Source organism: Tamandua tetradactyla, chromosome 25 (assembly GCF_023851605.1).
Source record: "Tamandua tetradactyla isolate mTamTet1 chromosome 25, mTamTet1.pri, whole genome shotgun sequence".
Lineage (NCBI taxonomy): Eukaryota > Metazoa > Chordata > Mammalia > Pilosa > Myrmecophagidae > Tamandua > Tamandua tetradactyla.
This window is the reverse complement of record NC_135351.1, coordinates 15420247-15444464: the sequence shown is the minus strand read 5'-3', so window position 1 is coordinate 15444464 and position 24218 is coordinate 15420247. Positions and strand designations below refer to the sequence as shown.

General features: G+C 40.2%; 1 long non-coding RNA gene across 2 annotated transcripts in view; it reads left to right on the top strand.

The window, feature by feature from the left end:
• The window catches only part of LOC143669151 (uncharacterized), a 74035-nt gene that overhangs the window by 34904 nt on the left and 14913 nt on the right, over positions 1-24218 (top strand). For both annotated transcript variants that reach the window (XR_013168748.1, XR_013168747.1), the window contains exon 2: positions 23821-23896. This is a non-coding gene — a long non-coding RNA (uncharacterized LOC143669151). The remainder of the gene's footprint in view (positions 1-23820; positions 23897-24218) is intronic.

The window sequence follows — 24218 nt, the reverse complement described above, 5'->3', positions numbered from 1 at the left end:
ATGATGAATATGCAACTATGTGATGATATCGTGAATTACTGATTATAAATGTACAACAGAATGAGCATATATTAAGGATGTTTGCGTTTCTTTCTTGTAATTTTTTTATTAATAAAAAATTATAAAAGAAAAAAAGGAGCATCAGATACAAGGTTTTCACAATCGCACAGTCATATTGTGAAAGCTATATCATTATACAATCTCTTCAAGAAACATGGCTACTGGAACACAGCTCTGCATTTTCAGGCAGTTCCCTCCAGCCTCTCCATCACATCTTGACTACCAAGGTGATGTCTATTTAATGCATGAGAATAACCTCCAAGATAACCTCTTGACTCTGTTTGGAATCTCTTAGCCATTGACACTTTATTTTGTCTCATTTTGCTCTTCCCCCTTTTGGTCGAGAAGGTTTTCTCAATCCCTTGATGCTGAGTCTCAACTCATTCTAGGATCTCTGTCCCACATTGCCAGGAAGGTCCACAACCCTGGGAGTCATGTCCCACGTAGATAGGGGAAGGCTATGAGTTTGCTTGTTGTGCTGGCTGGAGAGAGAGGCCACATTTGAGCAACAAAAGAGGTTCTCTTGGGGGTGACTCTTAGGCCTAATTTTAAGTAGGCTTGACCTATCCTGTCTGGGGTTAAGTTTCATATGAACAAATCCCAAGACTGGGGGCTCAGCCTATTGCTTTGGTTGTTCCCATTGCTTGTGAGAATATCATGAATTCAACTTGAGGAAGTTGAATTTTCACCCTTTCTCACCATTCCCCAAAGGGGACTTTGCAAATACTTTTTTATTCACTGTTCAAATCACTCTGGAATTTATCGGGGCGTTGCTCTGGACAAACCTACAAAATCTCATGCCCCACTCAAGGTTTCATGTACTTATAGTGTTCAATTAAGCTGTCTACATAAGTTATATTAAGAAATGCACTAGTCAAAATATAAATTTTGTGCCAAATAAACGCTAAATTGATTCTTGTTTTCTTTCAACCTTTGAGAAATATTACTGAATGCCTTCTAACTTGCATTACTTCTATTGAGATACAGCTGTGAGTCTTACTTTGCTCCTTCAAAGGTGATATATTTTCCCCCTGTATGGCTAATTATAAGATCTTAATTTTAAGGAATTTGATTATAATTTCCCCAAAATTCTTCATGCTTATCCTGTTTAGGATTGCTGATTTGTGGCATATCTATCATTTCTTTTAGAAAGCCTTGATCAGTTTCTTTTCAAATATTGTTTAGGCATCATTCTCTCTCTCCCTCTTAACTATCAGGCTCACAAAGATCAAACATTTTGTTTATACACTATTTGGTGAAGATGTTGCAAAATAAACACTTCTATTGCTCTCTTTGCAGGATTCCAAGTACACACATGTGCACACACAGATGCCTTTTAAAGTGTCCACTTGACTTATATGGTTTGTTTTATTTTTCTGTTAAATATTATTAATCTGCTTTATGGTATATTTAATCTGTTGTTAAACCCATCCGCTGAGTTCTTAATTTCAGATCTTTTATATTTCAGGTTAAAATATTCTTTTTATTAATTTTTATAGATTTGACTTTTATATTAAAATTATCCAGGCTTTCGTCTACTTTGACCATCTTACCCTGTTTTCCTTAGTATAATCAGCATAGTCATAGTAAGTATTTGTATGCTAACTCTAAAATATTGATAATCTGTGGAGCTGCATCTATTGTCTGAGTTTTCTATTGGTTATCAGTCAGTTTTTGCTTCTTTTCACAATTGGTACATTTTTTCCCCAGATATTGTACATGAAGGAAATGTTGTCAGTCTAAAAGATGTTACTTTCCAACAGAGAGTTTTCCTCTTTAATCAGACAACATGAGGCAGTTCTAATCAATTCAATTCAGCCTGAAATCAAGCTAGGGCACTGATGGGTTGCCAATTAGTGAGACTCAATTCCTTTCTGGTTTGCCACTGCTTCTAAGGCATGACATTCTTGCCTTTTGACTGAAAGACTTAACAGTTTCCATCTCTTTAGAACTGGCAAACAGAGAGATCAAATTCTTCCTTGCAGAGGTTCTACTGTAACTCTTTAGCCTCCCACCCCAAGTGTCTTTAAAATTCAGCAAATATTGGATAGGGAGAATGACTGTGTAGTGAGGTAGTTCTCTATTTCCGAAGCACAATAAGCCTATCAGAGATTTTGCTCTGCCTTTCTTTCATCTTTGTTCATGAGTCAGTTACAGAGTACTAGAACTCAGCAAATGTCCTATAGGGAAAGTCCATTTGCTCATTTATACTCCTATTCATTTCCATTCTGTCACATGACTGTAAACCTGCATGGCTGCTACAACTTTCTTGGTTTTATTTTCTCTGAAAAGAATTTGTCCGTCTGTCTAGGTTAGCCCAATCTTCTGCCCAGAACTGAAAATGCCACAAGGCTTAAAAAAAAAAAAAAAAAGGCCTGCAGCAACCTACTATAACCTATCTTGGAAGCAAAAATCCTACTAATTTAATTTTATAGATTTCCTCATGGTTTAGTTTGGAAAGACCAAGAAAACCTGTTATTGCTATTATTTCTGATTCATTATTTGTCATATATTTTCAGAACATCTGAATGCAATGATCAAGATTCATTATTATAAGCATTAAATCATTATGGGACTGCTACATCAACAGACAAATCAGTCAAAGCTCCAGAAACAGACCCAAATAGATATCCACATTTACTATATGATAATATTAGCATTTTGAATCAGTGGGAAGAAAATATGAAATACTAAGTAATGATATTGGGGCATCTAGGAAGCCCTCTTTTACCTGCATCAAAATCAATCTCAGATTGATAGATTTAAAGGTTTAAAAAAAATCATAAAAAGCTCAAAGAAATGAGACACTATTTTTGATACAATCCTTAGGATGAGAAAGGCCTTTCTCAATATAAATAAAAACCCAAATCAAATCAGAAACTATAAAAAAAATAAGGACACATTTGAAAAAGTTTGCTTGTCACAAAAAAAAACACGAAGTCACAAAATGAAAATTAAGAAAAAGCATTTGTAACTGATGCCACTGGTAAAAGGCTAATTCCCCAAATATATAAAGAATTCCTATAAGTCAATATGACGGAGATCAGCAATCAAATGGGAAAATAGGCAAACGATATAAGCAGTCAGTCACTGCGCGTTCTTAGACATTTGAAAAGAGATCCATCTTCACTCATGATAAAGACTTCACTGAGACACCGTCTTCAGCTATGAGGTTCACCGGGTCAGACAGATTGTTTATACATTATTTGGTGAAGACACTGAGAAATAATCACTTCTTTCAGTCTGGGGGAGCATAAGTTGGTACTTCTAAGAAGAACAATTACCAAGATCAGTTTGCATTTCAACAATTATGTATTATCATACCACTGTGTGATAGGGACCATGGTTGTTCTGAGAGACCTTACAGGTTAGCTCAGAAAGCAGTAATCAAATGAACATCTATAATAAAGCATGTATTTATTACATTCATATGTAACATATAATAAAATGTGATGAATTTAATGAGAGAACCACTGCTTTGTACTGCAGCAACGTCAGGAAAAGCATTCTAGAGGAAGCAACGTTTAGGTTGAAACTAATTGGGTAATGACAGATCACTTCCTTATCCTTCTCTAACTGGCTGGGTCTCATGAGGAACTCTATTTCCCAGGCTCTTTATCCTCTGGCTTCAATATAAACTCAGTCAATGGGCAGGACTCTGGAAAACTAGATGGCAGGAGAAGTAGAAAAGCTAGGTTATTTCGTGCACCCCTCATTCTTCTTCTTTCTGTAGGATCCCAAGCAATAGCCACATCTGTCCCATGGTTCCATATCCCTTAGGACACATGCCTTCCCTGTATGGCCCCAACTCCCACTGGGAAACCCCTACTCTGAATTTAGCATTTTCTTTGTTTCTGGAATCAAGTAACACCGTCTTCTCCCTTTATCCCCCCAGACCTTAGGATGTTATTTATTTCTTATTTTTGGCAGTCTATAAGTGGCATCACCTCATCTGCTTACCTTCTCAGTTCTTCCATCATCTTTGAAATAAGTCCCTTGAGTTAAATTTCCTTTGTCTTAAATCACAGTGGTTTTCATTTTCCTTAGTATTAAAAGGGCTGGTACTCTGGGAAGAGAAAACTGCATACCCTAAAAGTAAGCCTAGCTATAGAGCAAGAAAAAAAGGAAATAGGGTAGGGGTAGGTGAGAGACAGGAAAAGTGAAAGAATTCAAGGTCAAGTGTTTTCAGGCGAGGAGATCCACTGACAAGATGCTTTTTTTTTCAGAAGCATCATCCTCCCAGTTAACACTGGAATAGAAAGAGGGCAACTGGTGGAAGGGAGTTCAGTTGGGAGGCTGCAGTAGCAGTTTAGGAAATGGGAAAATGATAATATTGACCTGAATGAAGGTAGTGGCAGTGGGTTAGGGAGTGAATGGGCTTGGGGAATAGTTAGGAGTGAAGATGAATAGATGGCGAGGGAGAGAAAAGAACAAAGAACCACTACTTTTTCCTCCACTGCTTCCTCATTTAATTTTATAGAGGGTGGTACAGAATAGACATTTTTTTCAGTACTATCATTTGAGGTTTCTCTGTTGAATTCTCAGAATCCAACCCTAATAAAACACATGAAGCATTTGGGTATTTCCATGTGGATTTTAAAGACTTTGATAAGGGGGTTCATAAGAGAGATTACCATACTAATTCATGTAGGACACCTGAAGCAAGTTAGTGCCATACACAAATAAAGCCTCTGTTTGGCTCATCAGTTTATTGAGGTTGGTTATACAAAAGGGACCTTGTGCAGTCCAGACATATCTATAATAAGGAAAATGTCAAAGTCGCTGCTATAAAGGACAGTCTAAAAAAATTTATTACTGTGTGTCCAAGCCAGTTTCCAATAACTTACTAAAATTATTCTAGGCAATTAGAGTAGAATGTTTAAAAGAAAAGAAAAGAATAAAAGTAGATAAGAGTCCTTCACAGTCCAGTTAGGAAAGGAAAGAAAAGGACCACTCTAAAGAGAACGGGCCATAAATCTCTAGCAAGGCCCTAAAGTTTGAGAGCTGAAGGTCTGTGTTTACAAGTTGTCTCCTTTTCATAAAAACCTATTAGCAAAAGGTAAGTTGGAAGGGTGGAAGAGGGACATGGCGGTGTGGGCAGAAATCACAGCAATCCTGATTGCCACTGCAAATCAGCTCAAAATGTCTGAGCGTGCTTTGATGAAGGTACAGGGAAGACATTAGTCCTCCTGTGTTCTGTATATTTCAGCCCACGCACAAAGCATTCTGTGAATAAGTGAATGAGTGATGAATAAATGAAGAGTGGAAGGACAGTGTTTTAGTTTGCTAAAGTTGATGAAATGCAATGTCCAGAATGGGTTGGCTTTCACCATGGGGATTTATTAACTTACATGCTTACAATCCTGAGGCCGTAAAAAATGTGCAAATTAAGGTATCAACAGGACGATACCTTTTCTCTGAAGACTGGCTACCAGCTATCCTCAGCTTTGTCACGTGGCCCGGTGTTCTAGTTTGCTAGCTGCCGGAATTCAGTATACTAGAAACAGAATGGCTTTTAAAAGGGGGAGTTTAATGAGTTGCTAGTTTACAGTTCTAAGGTCGAGAAAATGTCCCAGTTAAAACAAGTCTATAGAAATGTCCTATCGAAGGCATCCAGGGAAAGATACCTTGGTTCAAGAAAGTCATTGAAGTTCAGGGTTTCTCTCTCAAATGAGAAGGCACATGTGAACACAGTCAGGGCTTCTCTCTCAGCTGGAAGGGCACACGCTCAACCCCTCCATGTGGTGGCAGCCAGGCTCTCCCTAAACCCCAAGGAATGTGCTTCACCCTCTCCAAGGCCTGAGGCAGCATGACTCTTCCACTGCAACCAGGTGGAAGGCCCATTCTCTGCCTTTGGGGCAAACTCACCCTCTCCATGGGCTTGGGTGGGTCCACTCTCCCGTCCAAGGCTTCTTGACTTTAGATCTCAGTCTCTGTGGTTTTGCCTCTGAAGTTATTTTTCCTCCAATGTGTCCCTTCTCTGAACCCCCCAGTCCAGACTGGCAGCAGCTTTGTTTATACAGGTCCCATAGCACTCTCATTGGCTTTCTATGGCTTTGGATCATGCCCATCAGACATAAGGAGTTTCCACAAATCCTTCCTGAATAACTCCATGTCCGATCCTGGCTTTCTCTGAGATGGCTGACTGGTTCCACATCTGGTCAAACCTCGTATGGAGCACTATTCTCTGGGGTCTCCGTTTCTGGAGGCCCAGAATTTTCCAGGACATCAATTTCTGGTTTCTTTGTACTCAAGAGTTCAGTTTTCAGATTATCTCTCTCCTATTGCATTTCACTGTAAGCTGCAAGGAGAAACCAGGCTGCACTCTCCACATTTAATTTGTAGATCTCTTGTGCTAAATATCCAAGTTCAGGGCTTTTAAAATCTGCCTTACAGCCGGAGCCACTAGTCAACTCTGCCAGATTATCTGCCATTTTAAAACAAGGCTTGTTTTCCTTCCAGTTTGAAATAATACCTGCCTCGTTTCTGTCTAGAACTTCATCACAGGTAGCTTTAGAGTCCACATTTCTACCCACAGTTTCTTCAAAGCACTTTAAGCCTTCTCTCTCAAGCTCCTCACAACTCCTCCAGATTCTTCCCCTTATCCATTTAAATAGCTGCTCCAACATGTTTGGTGTTTGCAAACTGCAGCAGCAGCACCCTACTCTTCAGTACCAAAATCTGTTCTAGTTTGCTAGCTGCTGGAATTCAATATACTAGAAGCAGAATGGCTTTTAAAAAGGGGAATTTAATGAGTTGCTAGTTTACAGTTCTAAGACCGAGAAAATGTCCCGATTAAAATAAGTCTGTAGGAAAGTGCAACCTAAGGCACCTGACACAGGGTGATGTCTGCTAGTTTCTCCCTTCTCTCCTGGGTTACATTGCTTCCAGCTTCTGGCATCAGTGGCTTCCTCTCTGAGCTTCTGTGTGTGTCTTTGTCTCTCAGCTTCTCTTGGGCTTTTTCTGTGCCTTCTCTCTTTTTGCCTCTGATAAAAACTCCAGTAAGAGGATTCAGCTCCCCCCCCAAAAAAAAACCTGGGCACTCCTCAGCCGAAATAACCTAATCTAAAGATCACACCCACAGAAGGTTTACAACCATAGTAATGGATTGAAAGAATCTTTTCTGGGGTACATATAACTTAAAACCATCACAGACAAACTAGCATGAGGGGTCTAGAATGACATCATACAAGTAACAGTCATTTGCATTCCAAGTGAAAACACTAAGTAGGACAGGACTTGATATCGATGTCAGGGGTCTGCAGGACCATTGTTGCGAGGAGGGAGTTTGTTTTAGCTTAAAGATTAAACTATATTTGCTCTGATAAAGAATACGAAATGATTTTATATATTGCTTTAGAGGTGAGAACAAAGACAAATGTGTAGAAATTACATTGAGTAACAGATTAGAATTTGATAGACTCAAATGGAGCTAAACCTGTTTTAAAAATTAGAACCAGGGCAGTGTGACAGTGGCTCAGTGGCAGAATTCTCACCTGCCATACCAGAGACCCAGGTTGATTCCTTGGGCCTGCCCATGTAAAAAAAAAAAAAAAAAGAAAATTAAAACCAACAAAAATGACTTTTCCCAAAGATCTGATCTCCCCTTCCTTCACCTGTCATGTAGGGATGCCTCCAAGGGGTGACTGCACTTGGTGAGAAGACCACCCAGATAGATGTAGCTGAGAGACTACAACTCCTAGAATTTTTCAAATCCACTTCTTCAGCACTGCTAGCAATGTAAGACATTGTACACTAATCAAATTCCTGTGTCTAAAAGATTATCCTGGGGCCTACACAGAATAGATTTCATCCTTGTCTCCTAGGATTAGAACTTTATAGGAGAAGGACAAACATTGAAATTCCCCTTGGTTCTCTTCCATTGTACTGATTTAGATTTTTCTTTAAAGATTTCTAGAGGCTTTAATCACACAGAATGTCCCCTCTCCAGGCATCACAGAGACATCCAGACCAAGTTTCCACCAGAAGTTTTCTTTCCTATATGTGGGTCAGAGTAAGTCTATGGCACTGGTTCAAGCAGTGCCACCAAAGTCATAGATGGTATGTGTCCTGTCCCTAAATGCCATCCTAAAGACTTCTGCCCATTTCCCCCTTCTACAACATGGAAAGGCAGGCATTACTAACACACACACATCAGCATACACAACCCCGTAGGCATTCTCAGCACCAAAGAGCACATTAGTGGTAACAATAGATTTTTCATTTCTCTCAGAACATGTATGTCTGAGACAGGCTTGAGACTGCCACACCCCATTTAGAAAAATTAAAGACGACATAAAACATAAATTTCCTGCACTTAGTGTAGGAAGAGGGGAACTTCTGAGCAGATTGAGAGATGGGGACAGGTAAATGCTCCATTCTTATTCTTTCAGTCACACCTTCGCAGCCCGAGATTGAGAAGTGACGTTAGTCAATCAATTAACCTTTCTGTGCCTTACTTTTCTCAAGAATAAGGGAAAGAGTAATAACACCTCTCCTCCCACTCTGGGCCTCTACAAGACTGGTAAACTTAGTATCTTCTCTTTTAATTCCCATTAAACCACAACTCTTAGACTCTTAATTGTCTGTGATCTCTGCACCTCCAACTACAACCAATACTATTTTGTGTGTGTGTTTTCATGAATCAAGCCTAAAGTGGGGAATTAAAAAAAAATTCTTGGTGTGCTAGCTATCTAAGTCCCTGGTTTGTTAAAGGAGGAGACGTTGCCCTTGCTAAGTTAGCACCTCTGATATGGTATCAGTTTAGTGATGAGCCAGTTCCAAAATTATCTCAATTTCTGAGACATTTTTGACATTACTTTTTTGGTTACTTACCCTGGGTGCTACTTTAGGGAACTGAAATGACCTGAAAAGATAATACTAGCAAATTGATTATGTATCCTTTTATAGAAATAAGGTAATTTCATTGGGAAATTCAGTAGATTCTCCTAATGTTCTTCTTCAGCTGTATTTTTAGGAAGAGATCTGAGTTTCTCGAGCTAGACCTTGCTTCTTAAAGGTCAGAGTTCATTTTAGGAAAAGAGCCAGGTAAGACATGTTCTAAGATACTCCTTTCTACCTCATAGTAAGCTTTGAGTCATTCTCACTTCTGTTTCTTGTCTCACCCAAATTAGAAAAATTGGTTAAACTGGTCAGCTTCCCCTATTGACATTCATTCAACAAATATTGATTTCATCCCTTCTACATTTTAGACACTGTCCTAGGTGCTGAGCTTAACTTATATACAGCAAGGTAATCATAGTTCCTGGCCTCTTGGCACTCAACACTAGTGGGGCAGATTGATGAGGAAACAAGGAAATGAATCTAATTATGAGGTATGGTAATTCTGTGAAGTACACAAAGTCTAGTGATAGAGAATTACAGAGAAAGGGGATGGAGCTTACTTTATAGTGGGTAGTCAGGTGAGACCTGAGAACTGAAAGATGAAAAGCAGCTTTGCTGGCAAGCTTCAGAGAGAGAGAGAAGGGAATATATCAAGGCTCTTGGACAAGAAAGTTTGACACATCAAGAAATCAAAGTTATTGGTTGCTACTCAAAGTGTGGTCTACAGATCTGTAGCATCAGCATTCCCTGGGAGCTTTAGAAAAATGCAGAATCTCAAGCCCCCTTTAAGATCTATTAATTCAAAATCTGATTTTTAAAAAATCCACAGGCAATCATTTTCACGATAAAATTTGAGTAATGCTGCAAAAGTACTGTTTCCAATTTTTGGTTCCAATTTGGTTCCAATTTTTGGTTCCAAAAAGTGCTGGTTTGATTGCACACTGGAATCTCCTGGGAGATTTTTTTAATAATTCTGATGCCTACATTCGATCCTCAGAGATTTAATTGATAACGGCTATGTATCAATTTCTTAGGGCTGCTGTAATAAGGTGCCACAAACTGGGTATCTTCACAGAAATTTATTGCCTCACATTTATTGCCTTCTGGAGGTTAGAAGTCTGAAATCAGGGTGTCATCAGGGCCATACATCTGAAACCCATAGGGGAGACTTCTTCCTTGACTCTTGTAACTTCTGGTGTTAACAGGCTGTCATTCATGTTCTTTGCAGCTGCAGCCCTTCAGTCTCTGCCTCCATCATCATATGGTGTTCTCGCCTCCCATGTTTGTCTGTCTCTGTTTCCAAATTTCCCTATTCTTATTAGGACACCAGTCAGGATTAGGTGGTGGGCCCTGCCCCAGTTTGGGCTTCATCTTAACTAATCACATCTTCAAATACCCTGTTTCCAAACATGGTCACATTCATGAACATATCTTCCTGGGGGACAAAATTCAACCCATAACAACTGTAACTTGGGTATCAGGATATTTTAAATTCCCCGTGGGGTTCTAAAATGCAACACTAATTGAGAATTTTGTCTAAAAGATAGCACCTGGCACAAAGAAAGCAGTCAATAATTACTGATTAATTGAATACTTGACCACTATCCTTTCCCAAGATGCCCTCAGAGAGGCTGCAGGCAGGCAGGAATACTACCCTCCTCTGCCTTAGCACATTAGAAGAGCTATTCTGCCCAGCAAGATGAACCAAACCCTGTACAATTTAAAGAATAAATTCAAGGATAACTACCCCAGCAAGCAATCCAACTCCTCAGTGTGCCACATAGCTGAGAATTTGGGCATTTTTGTAAATTCACTGGAGTTGTAAGGGACTATCTATTTAGTAGCTAGAAACGCACCTGTCCAGGTGAGGAAATGCAATCCTGAGTTGGACTCAGTGTAAAGACAGCGTGACTTTCAGATTTCCTCCCAAACCAGGGAGAGCCCACACCGGAGAATATCCTCTTCAGGGCAGTCTGGTAACATTCTTGACTAATGAGCTCGGAACAGAATGTCCTTGCCCTGTTGTTTAGCAGGGAAGACTTAGGAGAGGGTGTAAAGAGGTACAGAATGTGATCAAACCAAAGATATGCAGACTACAGACCTGTGGGGAAGCCCCCTGGGTATTTCCTGCACCTGTGCATCTTAAGTAATACGCAACATAGTGCGTACATTGGGGAGTGCAACACAGCCCTCATGTCAAGGGTAATTTGGTGACCACGGATACAGTCAGTTTCCCATTGCTGAAGAGTGGCCCAGCAGCCAGGGATCATTGAGAATGCCAGGAGCAAACCCTGCACTCGCCCCAGGAGGTTGCAAAAGATTTTCAAGAGAATACGCATGGCCCACTTACTTCCTCCTTGACAGGGCCCTAAGTTTGGTTTGAGTTAAACGACAGTCATGCATGTTGGGTAATAATGTAAATCGACACTCTGGAGGAAGGGACTAGAATGGAAATTTGGGTGACACAGATCTGGCCTTAAGTATTTCCTCAATCTTGTTGGAGAAAAAGGTTTCGATTCTGAATATAGAATAAGCAATATCCTGACACATATCAGATACCATAAGCCCCAGAAATAGCTGCATGAGCCCTTTCAGACTTTTCAACAAACCTACTGAGTCAGAACTATAAACGGATTTTCAATTGTGGGATGCTCATTCTAGGAATTAACCACTGAATAGAGTCACCATGTTTTAAAGGATGTGGAAATGCTTAAACTCTGTGCAAGCAGAGTTAAAGAATTAGGTGAGTAAAGAATGTGTGAATATGAATCACTACACCAGATATAAATGTCCCTGAAAATAAAAATATAGAAATCTAACCTGAATTGAATAACAAAGGAGAGAGTATATTCTTTGTAAGTAAATGATTTTCTTTAATGTAAATAATTAATATACGACTTACTTGTGCTATGGGTTTCCTACGGAACTGGCACATCCCATCTTTCCATTGGTTACTGTGGATATGTACATGGCACCCACCCCTGAGTACACCTAGTGGGGTACACCTCTCAGCCTATTCTATACTTCCACCCAGGCAACTGGAAGAAACCAAAGGAAAACACACGAGTATGCTGTGTGGTCTCACTTTAAACTCACGAGAAACCTCAAATGGACCTTGAGGGTATGGGACAGTCATTCTGTATGTTCAGAGTCTCTTTCCTCTCCCACTCGTCTTAAAAACCATTTTCCATGTTTTCTCTACTGAACCTCTCAATCTCTCCCCCTTACTCACCTCTCTAAGTGATACTGGGCTTCCTATTTCAACTTTTAAAAGAGAAGCTATTCAAAGATAAATTCCAAATTCTTGTACCATCACATCTACCCAGCTGCCAACATCTATGTACATAGACTCTGCTTTCTCTCCTGCTGCTATGGAGAAGCTATCATCAATGCTAACCAAAGCCAACTGCAGTGAGTATGCACTAGATGCCATTCCCTCTTGGTGTCTAAAGAACATTCCTCCAACACTGAGCTCTCTCTGTCACCATCATCATCAACATCATCATTTCTCCCTTCTCCATTGCATGATTTCCATCAAAATGCAAACATGCTATAATATCCTCCACCTTTTAAATTTTGACTTTGACACCCATCTCCCTCTACCACCACCTAATTTTTCTACTTCTTTTTAGAACAAACCTTCTCAAAAGACTTTCAAGATATTCGTCTATTTTCACTGTCTCTACTTCTCTTCTTTGTTCTCTTTTGACCCAGATCTGATTTGGCTTTTGTCCCCACCACTCCATTTTATCTATTCTTATTGAAGTCACCAGAGACCTCCTCCTCACTCAATCTAGTAGTCAGTTCTCAGTCTAAAGCATCAAAACACTTTTATCATCTGTCTTCCAGAATGCTTGGTTCTTTTCCTACCTATGGATACCTCCTCAGTCTCCTTTACTGGTTCTTTCTGATCAACTTAACCTTTAAATATTTTAGTTCCCCCAAGCTCTTCTCTGTCCATCTATCCTTGCTCCCTTAGTGACCTCACCGATTTCATGGCTTTAAATTTATATCTTCAGTCTTAAACTCTCCTCTGAACTTTAGTCTTGTGCATCCATCTCCTTATTTAATGTCTCTCTTTGGATGTAAGCTGAGCAAGTCAAAGTTAATAAGTGTCCAAAGTTGAACACCAGATTCCCCACTCAAATCTGCTCTTCCCCCGATTTATCCAACCTCATTAAATGGTGACTCAATTTTTGCAGTTGTTCAGGCCAAGTACCTTAGAATCATCTTTGCTCTTGTCTTTCTCTCACCTACCTACCTCTCTCCACATGACACCATGGAATTATGCAGTAAATTTCATGGACTCTCTCTTAAAAGTATATTTTGAATGTACCACTTTTAACTCTACCATCCTACCTCAAGCCATTATCATCTTCCCCCTTGATTATTTTAATCACATCCAATTTGATCTGAGTACTTCAGTCTTTGCCCCATTATTTCTTCACAGAACATCTAGAGTAATAATATTGCAGTGGCCAAAGTCTTGCATTGGTCTACAAGGCCCCATACACTCTCGCTTGTCATGCCCCAGTCGCACGACTTTATTTGGCCTCATTTCCTGTCATTCTCCCACTTGCTCACAGTACCCCAGCCAACAATGGTCTCATAGCTCCTCCTCACACATGCTCCTACCACAGGGCACTTGCACATGCTGATTATCTGCCTGCCATAAATACTTTTCTCCCACATAGCCAAGTAGTTCCTTACCTCACTGCTTTAGAATGTTTTCACAAGTGTTGCCAATCAGCAAAATGTCCTTATGCTTTTTTCTTCATAACACACAATATTCTTTATTTATTTACTTATCTATTGTCTGCCTCTGTATATTAGAATGTTATTTACACAAGAGCAGAAATTTTTATTTGTTCCCTCCTGTATCTCTGTACCTAGAATAGTGCCTGTTATGTAGTAGGTATTCAAACATTGTTGAAAGAGTGAATGAACAAATAAATGAATGAACGAATGAATACACTCAATTTAGTCATCACAGCATGGAAAAATATCAAGTCAAATCAATTTAAATTATCAAAGCAATTGTGCACAGAAACATAGATAGTTCTACAATATTTACTAAAAAAGTTCTGTTTGCTAAACATTGTGATATATTGTGCTTTTGGAAGACAGTAGTAATCTTTTACTTTTCTCTCAAGAAACCTAAAGAGCAAGGAGGAAGGCAGTATGTAAATACACAGGGGAAAACCAGACAATACATTCAAGGAAAGTATCATAGCAATTCTCACCTGGTAAGAGTTTTATAGTCTAGGTATTTATTTTAGCTAACACTTATTGAACTCTTACTCTATGCCAGATGCGACACCAGGGACTTTACATGTATTGAGTCATTTAATTCCTACAGCAATACAATTTTCAGTTCCTTTTTTACAGAAGATAAAACTGAGGCGCAAGTAACTGACCCCAGATAAAACAGCATGAAAACAGTGTTACTAAACAAAAAGCTCCAAATGCACAGACTGCAAGGCAGGCCTATCAATTAGGTCAAAACAATTTATCGCCTATTCAATACAAGGTATTATATGAAAAAAAAAATCCCTAATATGACACTGAACTTTAGTATGTGGTCTCTGCCTTCCAGAACAGTCACAGATGGGATGGTAGGGCCTTAGGCCAAGGCTTCCCAAACTTTAATATGAATAGGGCTCCGCTGGGGAACTTGTTAAAATGCAAATGTTGATTCAGTAGGGTGGTGTGGGGTCTAAGGTTCTGCCTTATTCAAACTCCCATGGGATGCTCATGCTCCTGGACCATGGAAAACACTTCAAAAAATACAACCTTATCCAAATTAATGCCTTCATTTAATGGAAAAAAAAAAGGCCAATTCATAGCAGATAAGCAGTCATCCTCAGTGGGTAACTTTGGGCTGTAATGAAAGATAAATTCCCTCTGCTCATTTTGACTATCTATCAAGGACCTTTTTTCCCCCCTGATAACTATCTTTCTGCCTCAGCCCCCTGGGATGATTTCACTTTCAAAAGGAAATGTCGAGATTTTCTTCAAAACCTCTTTTCGTGTTTACAACTGGTGCCAAGTTTTATATCATTTATAGTTTCCTAAAGAAATTTGAGATAAAATTGGCTTAATCCTTGGTCCTATAATTTATCTGCTGTTCCTAGTAGAGCAACAGATCTTAAAATGCATTTTTAGCTTATCCTTAAGCCAGAAGCATTGGACTTTTCCAGCTCTTTCACTGGTCCCTGCTTCCTCAGCCTCAACAGAAGTCCGTCCTGTGGGAGGCACCTGCTGCGGACATGTTCCCTGCTTGCTGCTGAAGGAATTTCAGGGGGAAAAAAGTATGGAGCCCCACCACCATCAGAAAGCTTTTTTGCTTGAGATTCTGCTGATAGGCTGGACAAGTGAAGTTTTCCCAGGAGCTGAGAGCCTCCATTATGTTCCTACGTAACAGGCATGGCAAGGTTAGAAGGTTAAGGTAGCCTGCCCTTCAAAGCATTTTGCAAATATTAACTAATCCTAACAGCAAGCCTCTGGCAGAGCAGAGGAACAGGAGATCTGTAGCTACAGGGAAGCTTCCTGAGGCAGTTTAGGGCCAGATAATTCTACAGAGGAGGAAGTTTCAAAGCATAAATTAGACGGCATCTCAGAATTTGGTTTGCAGAGCGTGTGTGAGTGTGTGTGTACATTTTAAGTGATTTATTAATGTCACATTGCAATAAACTATAAAATAATTATATTTAAGAGTCAGCACTTGATGGCTACCCTGTGTAGGTATAAATACTCACAATCATCATGGCCTTATCCATGCATGGGGAAAGAGAAAAAAGTGTCAAGTCAATAGCAAGTCAACTGATAAGACTGGGAAAGGGTTGATGCACACTGCCATATATGACTTGCATAATTTTCTGCCAGACTGGGGAATAACTTCCTTACAGATTTTTGTTTTGTTGTTTTGTTTTGTTTTTAATCCCTGATGCTCATTTGGTTCCCTTTGATTTTGTTCTATAAAGTGGCCCAAACATATGCCTCCACTTGCCCTTTAACAGACACCCTCCTGTTTGGCTTTGAACTTCTCTGTACCTTATAAGCATCCGTCTCAGACACTCTCTTCAGTGAAATCTCTGCTGCGGGATGCTGGAGGAGGGTGAAGCCTGGTCTGGAAATGTTAATGATTGCCAGGAATTTGTAAATCCTCCCACTATCATTAGGCCAGAAACTGAAATGTAAAAGTAAAAACAAAACCCTGAGGATGAGAAGGAATCACACTTGACCAGCCCAGCCCTGAAAAAAAACTGAGGCTTGAGGGTTAGAAGAGTCATTAAAAAGTTCCCATCTTCAGACAGACAGTAGTGATTATAAAAGCAGCAGGGTCATCGTTTCACTAAATGAGGAAGTGTAGAAGTATGTATTTTTTAGACTGAGTCAATGATTCTGTGACGTTTCAGGTTTCAGAAGGGAAAGGAAGGGGAACTCACATTCTTTAAGAACCTGGCATACCCCAAGCTATAGCTTTCTGTAGGCTTACCTCATGTAATTTTCACCATAATTGCATAAAGTAGATTTCATTATCCTTATTTTACACATGAAGAGCTGAGGAAGAGTTAAGTATAGACTTTGTTGACTGATTGACCCAACAGACATCCCCAACCCTCTTCTTTTTTGCTGCCTTTCTCTATGGAAGCTAGAAAAGGTAAACATTTGCTTTCTTTTCTTCTTTGTAGCCAGAGGTGACCTGGCCATGAGACAAAGTTCTGACTAATGGTATGTGAGCACATGCAGAAGATTTTCAAATTTGTATCAGCAGCTTAGAGTCCCAGTCTAAACTTACTTATCCAACTTACGTATCCTACTTCCAAGTTAACATTGCCACTTGGATGGGATGTCAGTTTCCTAGAGCCGTCATGGCAAAGTACCACCAACGAAGTAGCTTAAAACAACAGAAATGTGTTGTCACGCAGTTCTGAAGGCTAGAAATCTAAAAACAAGGTGCCAGCAAAGCCGTACTCTCTGAAACATGTGGGAGTGGGGGTGCAGGATGGGTTGGGGTCCCTTCCTTGCCTTTTCCTAGCTTCAGGTGGTTTGCAGCAGCCCTGGCCTTCCATGGTTTGTGGCAACATCACTCCAATCTCTACCTCTGTCTTCACATGTCCTCTCCCCTGTGTCTGTGTATCCAGATTTCCTCTCCTTATAAGGACAGCGCTCATATGGGATTTGGAGCCACCTTTATCCAGTTTGGACTCATTTTAACTAATTACATCTTCAAAGACACTGTTTCCAAATAAGGTCCCATTCACAAACAGAAGTTAGGATTTGAACGTGGCTTTTTGGGGGTCATAATTCAATCCACAACAGGTAATTTAAGACTCACAACTTAGTATGTCCAGATCTGCCCTTCTGACCTTCCCTGTTCAATCTGTTCTCTGCTGGTTTTTGCCATCAGGCAACTCCATTGTTGCAGGTGAACAGGCCAACAAATGCAGTCATCCCTGCCCTTCTGTCACAGTCCAAATGGAGCCAGTCTTCGGATTCTGCTCTACCACTTCTCATTGACCCCACTACAGCCATCATGGTCCAGGTCATCAGCACCTTTTGTTTGAAAGCTTCCCCATGGGTCTCCATGCTTCTTCCATTTTACCTTCCTCAATACAACACCCAGAGTGATCTGGTTAAACTGTAAATAATACCATGTCCCTCCACTGCTCACAGCCATCCCCTGGCTTTCCATCTCACTCAGAGAGAAGTCCATAAATTTCACTGTGAGCTAGCCCCTGTTACTGCTAGCCACACTGTGCATCTTTGCATCAGACCTTTACACCTGATAGAACCTCCTCTCTGGAAAGTTTATTTGTATGGTTTGCTCCCTTAATGCCTTCTTATTGAGGTCTTTTCTGACCTGCCTCATTTACAATGTACCTTCTCTCCACCCCTGTCACCTGGAACTGCATGCTCTCCTCCTGTCTTTATTTTGACTCTTAACATCATTCGTCACCTAATACTACACTTTTTTCCTATCTTACTGTTGTTTGTTCCACACCCACCCACCCAAGAGGATGACAGTGCCATTATAATGAGGATTTTGTTTAATTTTGATAACTGCAGGAGCACCTAGAACAATAAAAATTGTAATAAAAGCTCAAAAATATTTAATTAATTAATTTGCTAATTATACTCAGGACTTCTGGGGAAGATTTTTTTTGCCTTATGTAAGGCTCAGACATTGGAAAAGTGGTCCCTTGATCTATCCTTCTCCCTTCATGTCTGTCTTAGAAAATGCTGAGGATAAATAAGCAAAAGGATAGAAAATATCTTATGTCATTTTGAACCACTGAAGCATCACCAACAATCTCGAACCTCTAAATATCTTTTCATGTAAGAAAAATATCACTTGATTCGCTTAATCTAGTTGCTTCACTTAACTCATGACCCACAGGCCAAATCTGGCCTCCTGCCTGATCTCGTAAATGCAATTTTATTGGAATACAGTCATGCCTACTCATTCACATAATGTTTACAGGAAGCTTTCATGCTGAGAACTGTACACTCCACAAAGCCTAAAAGATTTACTATCTGACCCTTTGCAGAAAATGTTTGCCAACTCTTGTTTAAGCAATTGAGTTGAGTTTTCTGTTGTTTTCAGTCAGAAGCATTGTGTTGGCCATGTTAGCTCAGATATCCTACTGTAAGGAGCACAACTGAATGACAGCCCCTGAAACCTGCTCTTTACCCAGTGGCCAAGCCAAGATGCCTTTCCTGTGTGAAGTAAGGCTCCTTGCACAGGTAACTTTGGCTCGAGGACTTCCATCCTAGATGAAACTTTCTTGTAACAGTACTAGGATCTGAGACTTTCCTTATTCTGCCTTTACTCCTTCCTCCTCTCCTTCACAGAAGTCAGGCCTGCATTAAGTTCTGAGGGCTTTTCCTCCCCCCTACTTTTCCTTCAGCTTTTATTCTTCAGTGGTGTTTTCCCATGAAAATGGTTTTCACATCTTTGTCCTATCTTGACATATTCTTCTCACAAGCACTCTTGATTGATACACTGCAGATAAGACATGATACACAGGGCTGCTAAGAAGTGATTCTTAGATTTGAACCAACACCTGATTGACTCAACACTATGCAAATGTTAATATTTCCCTAGATCTTTATTTTTGCCTTCCTCTGAATATTGTATGCACATGTATGTCCCAAGATGCATCATCAAAAAGTAGGAGATAGGAGGAGAAAGAAGGCAGTAAAGAAAATTTAAAAGGACCAGACAGGAAGGATAAGAACCTGAAAAATGAGGTAATCCAGAGACCAAGAGAAGGGAGAACTTCAAGAAAAGAATGGTCATTGATAAGAAATGATGCAGAGAACTCAGAGTTTGGGCCATGTGGTCTAGATATTTTTCAATAAATTAATGAGATTAGAGAAATCACAGCTCACAGGTGGGCATGATCAAACATATATTTGTTTGGTTTAGTTGGTGTTTCATTTTCATTTTCTTTGAAGGAAAGTAGATTGTCTGTGTTTTCAGCAGAGAGTGGGACTCAGTGGAGGTAAATAATTAAAGATGCTAAAGGAAATGAGTGAGATAGCAAGTTCCTGAAGGAGGAGTCTGGCAGGGGAAACAATAAAAATGAAGAGTCTAATCTTGGAAAGGAAGGTGAGGTGACCCTTCCTCAAAATCAAATAGGAAGGATGAGCGCATCTAAAAAAAATGTCCCCGTGCTTTCCCTGCTGCCTCTCAGAACCAGAGCTGCAGTCACAGCATTATTCAGTGTCAGAATAAATCACAGATGACTGTAATTTAATTTGCACATTTACCAACCCTGAAGTAAGGTTAGGTCCAATCTAAACCAGTCTCTCATCTACGTGCTCTTATTCAACCATACTGCCCAGAGCCTTGTCAGTAAAGTTTTTTTGTGTGTGTTTGTAATACTCTGTGCACCCTTGTTAAAATCAGAAAGATCATGCAATTAACACCGTGCAGATGAAAGTATCTAATAAAGAAAAAAAGGCATCTTCGCCTACAAATGCAGAAATTGTCCTGATTGCCTCAAAGGAAGGAAATTGTAAAAAAAAAAATGTGACAGCAAACAGCCTGTAGTCAGTCCTTCTGGATGATGGATTTCTGAGGAAGTAGTTCACATTTGCTTCTACCTGGTGATCTCACCATGAATATCCTGCAGAGAGAAGTGAAGCCCTTAAAAACAGATATTTTATTCAATGTCATAAATAGCTTCATGTGAATTTCAAGTTATCATTATTGAGAGCTTTGAGGTCATTTTAGTTGGGCAGTTTGTAGATTGCCAGAGGTCTTAAACTCGCCTGCAAAGGTCTCATTAATTCCTTTTAATAGATGTTTCAAGGCATCAGTTTCTCCACTAGTCTTTTTCTGACTAATTTTTTTCCCCTCTCATGTTTCTGGTCTCTTAAATCATTATATTTTAATGTGAAGTGTGCCAAAGTGATGCTTACAATGCCAGTTAAGCCAAAAGGATTAACTTGACTGACAAATTTTACGGACAGGACAATAGGGAGGGAGGGTGCTGATGGGAACTGGCTGGTGAGGAGGGGGACAGGGAATAAGGCAGGGGAGGGCCATTGTTTCATTCATATCCAGAGAGCAAACTGAGAAATAGATTTCTCCTTCTTGGATTTCTTCTAAGGTTTCCAGTCAGGGTTGCTCTGGTGAGTTCAGAGTCAAGAGTAAAGCAATAGCTGCAATTTGATTTCAAAACTCTTGCCAATAATGATGTCTCCATTTGTGGTATGAAGCGGAGGTTAAGAATCAAAACATTGCATTTGCTTCCCGGCTTTGACTACTTACTCCCATGTAACCTCAGGACAGTGGTTCTTCCCAGACCTGGGTGGATTATACCTGCTCTCCAGGTAATTGACATGTGCACCCAGGGCTGAGAAGTGCCACCTCATGCAAATCCCCTAAACTTTGTGACACTCCATTTTCTTAACCATATAAAGAGGGCACAGGACTCATAGGGATTCTGAAGTTAGAACTACCTTGGAGCCACTTTTCGAAAAATACAGATGCTGGGGAGGAAAGGGGGATGGCATTGCAGACCAAATGAATCCAAATCTCTGAGGCTGGGGCCCATGCAGTGGCTGTTGCTTTAAAAATGTCCCAGGTAGTTCTAATGTGCAGCCAGAGTTCACAACCTTTGTACTGATCTTTAAGCTTTTTTCCCCCACCTCTTAACATTCTAAGAATCTCCTACTCACCCCAAAGCTAGAATGCCCAGGAGACAAGAAACCACTCAGATGGCTTAATGCTCATTTTATGCCCACACAGACTGTCTCCAGCCTGGGTCCCCAGGATCTGTGCAGGACAGACTCTCAGGGGGTTCTGTGGGGAAGAAGAAGACCTGCCCAAAGCCAAGTTTGTGCTAACTTTTCTTCTTACCACTTTTCTTTTCCAAATTTAAAAGCATTTTTATTCAAGTATAACATATATGTGGCCTGATACATTTTTATAGCTGTATGCACCTGTGTTGCCATTAGCAAGATCAAGATGTGGAACAGTCCCTGCTCCCTAGAAAGGCTTGTCATGCTGTTTTGATAGGACATCGTAGATCTACAGAGCTTGAAAAATGTCCTGACTCCAGTGCCTGCCAGCTTTCTAGGTGCATTACACCCCAAGAGCTGTTTCAAAATAAATAAATGGATATGATTCTCCTGCTTCTCTTGCCATTAGATATCATGCAGTATCTGTTTTTGCTCCTATTTGTGAAGCTCTCACATGTATACTTCTTATGTCTTTGGAAAATATGTGCCTAATTTTCTCTGTATGTCCCAGGGAAATTAGCTCAGTAAGCCTACTTCACACTGGCGTTGTCTGAACTTTGTTGTGGTGATACATATATAGAGAGAACATATATTTTGGCATTTTAACCATTTTAAGTATGCAATTCAGTAACATTACTTACATTTATGCTGCCATCACCACCATCCATTCCCAAAACTTTTGCTTTGCCCCAAACAGATGTTCCGTATCTATTAAGCAATAACTACCAACTCCCCCTCCTCCCAGCCCCTGGTAACCTCAAATCTATTTTCTGTCTCTCTGGATTTACTCATTCTAGTTACTCCGTATAAGAGACAGCATACAGTATCTGCCCTTTTGAGTCTGACTTATTTCAATTGTCTTCAAAGTTCATCCATTTTGTAGCATGAATCAGAACTTCGTTGTTTTCTACGGCTGAATAATATTCCAGCATACGCTACATAGAAATTTTGTTTGTTGATTCATCTGTTAATAGACACTGAAGCTGCTTTAACCATTTGGCAATTGTGAATGATGCTGCTGTGACATATGGGCTTTTGAAGCTGTCTTCCTCACTCATATATCTATAGCCCCCCTATGTGTTGTGAATCTTTGTTTAATAAATGCTGAATAAGTACATGATGCTTGGGAGGCTATAAAAAATAACAAATATTGCATTCCTGGTGCCTGCCTGCGCAAAATAATAATAATAATAATAAAGGATATATTCCCTTACCTCAAGAAGTTTTCTATTATGTGGATGAGGGGGAGGGAGTGTGGTTGAGTTCCAAATACACTGAGTACTTTGTGCGTAATTATAAAACACAGTATCACCAGGTACAAAATGATCTAATATTGACTCAGAAATAGACTAAAATCTTACAGGGGATGGGGGAGATAGAATAAGAGGTAATCAGACAGGAAACCCAGTCGCAAAAGGAAGTCTCTTAGATGAGGAGTTTAGGTCTTGAGAGATGGTAGGAGAGTGGAGAAGAGAACATGACAGATTGGCGGAAAGATTCAAGCAAAGACTTAAGGACAAACAGGTAACAAGTCTTGTGAAGTGAAGTGCAAAAAGCATTGTCCAGGTTTAAAAGAAGGCTGCTCTGGGGAGAAATAGGTAGGGGAGAAGTCAAAATAAAGCCAGGTCGATGGAGATCTTGATTAAGAAGCTGAATTCTTTCATTGTCTACTTGGGATGTGGTGAAAATAATATCAGCAGAAGTTTGTTTGGGCAGCGATGGGGAAGACAAAGAAAAAGACTAGATTAATATAAACTAATGAGGCGCTGCTTCTACAATCCACTTGTAAGTCTGAATTTGGAGATGTCTTAGTTTCCTAGAGCTGCTGTAACGGAGGACCTCAAATGGGCTTAAAACAACAGAAATGTATTGTCTCACAGTTCTGGAGGCTAGAAGTCTGAAATTAAGGTATCAGCAGGGCCATGCTCCCGTCTGAAACCTCCTGGAGAGAATACTCCCTTGCTTCTCCTAGGTTCTGGCGATTTGCAGCATTCCTTGGTGTTCCTTGATTAGTAGCTGCAGCACTTTAATCTCTGCCTGTGTCATCACATCGCCATCTTCTCTCTGTGTCTGTGCTCATTTTCCTCCTTCTTAAGGACGCCAGTTACATTGGCTTAAAGGCCCACCGTACTCCAGTATGACCTCAATTTAATTTAACTAATTCCTTCTGCAGTGACCCTACTTCTAAACAAGGTCACATCAACACAGTAACCAGAGGTTAGGACGTCAACATCTCTTTTGAGGGATACAGGTCAACACTTAACAGGGTGTTTGGCACTAATAACCATGAAGAAGAGGTGCATCTAAGAACTGCCATAAGGTTTTAGAAGGAGAAGACGGTTAGGTGTCAGAACCACAATGAGAATGCTAATATTAACCCCAGAAATAGAAAATTTGGGAGTGGGTGGCCACCTGGGGAAGCCCTGATGATTTTACCTTTCTTTTCAGTTTGGTGTGGGCATATTAAGTGTCAGATACTTGGAACACTAATATAACTTTGGAATTATTAGACCACAGAGCGAGAACAGGGCAGATCATCTCACTCCATTCCCTGCTCTGGGAAATTTTGAATTAGTAACTAACCTCACTCTGCCTAAAGTTAAGGCTACTTTCACTGTACCTGTTATCCCTAGACACACTTAATGTATTTATACACAGGTCCTAGAGGAGAAGTGTGAAAGAGAACATTAGGATGCACCTGGAGAAACTGGTGTGATCACCACTTTGTGGCCAGGTAAGAAGAACCTTTGCAGCTTAAATTCCTTAAAGCGATTGACTGAGCCCTTGTCTGCCAACATGTGAACAGCCCTGATGTGGAGCTAATAGAGGGAAGCAGTGGGACCTCCTACAACAGCACAGCAGACCTTAAAAGTACCAAAAAGCTAGACAGCAGGATGAGCAGGTCTCTTTAAAAGGTGCCAGATGATTTATAATTATGTTTATGTCTTAGTTGTAGACACTCTAGCAAAGGTAGACACAATCAGAACACATTCTTCAGGGTGGGAACTAACCCGGGGCTAGAATTTGAACAGTCCTCTCAGCCATTACCCCTGAAT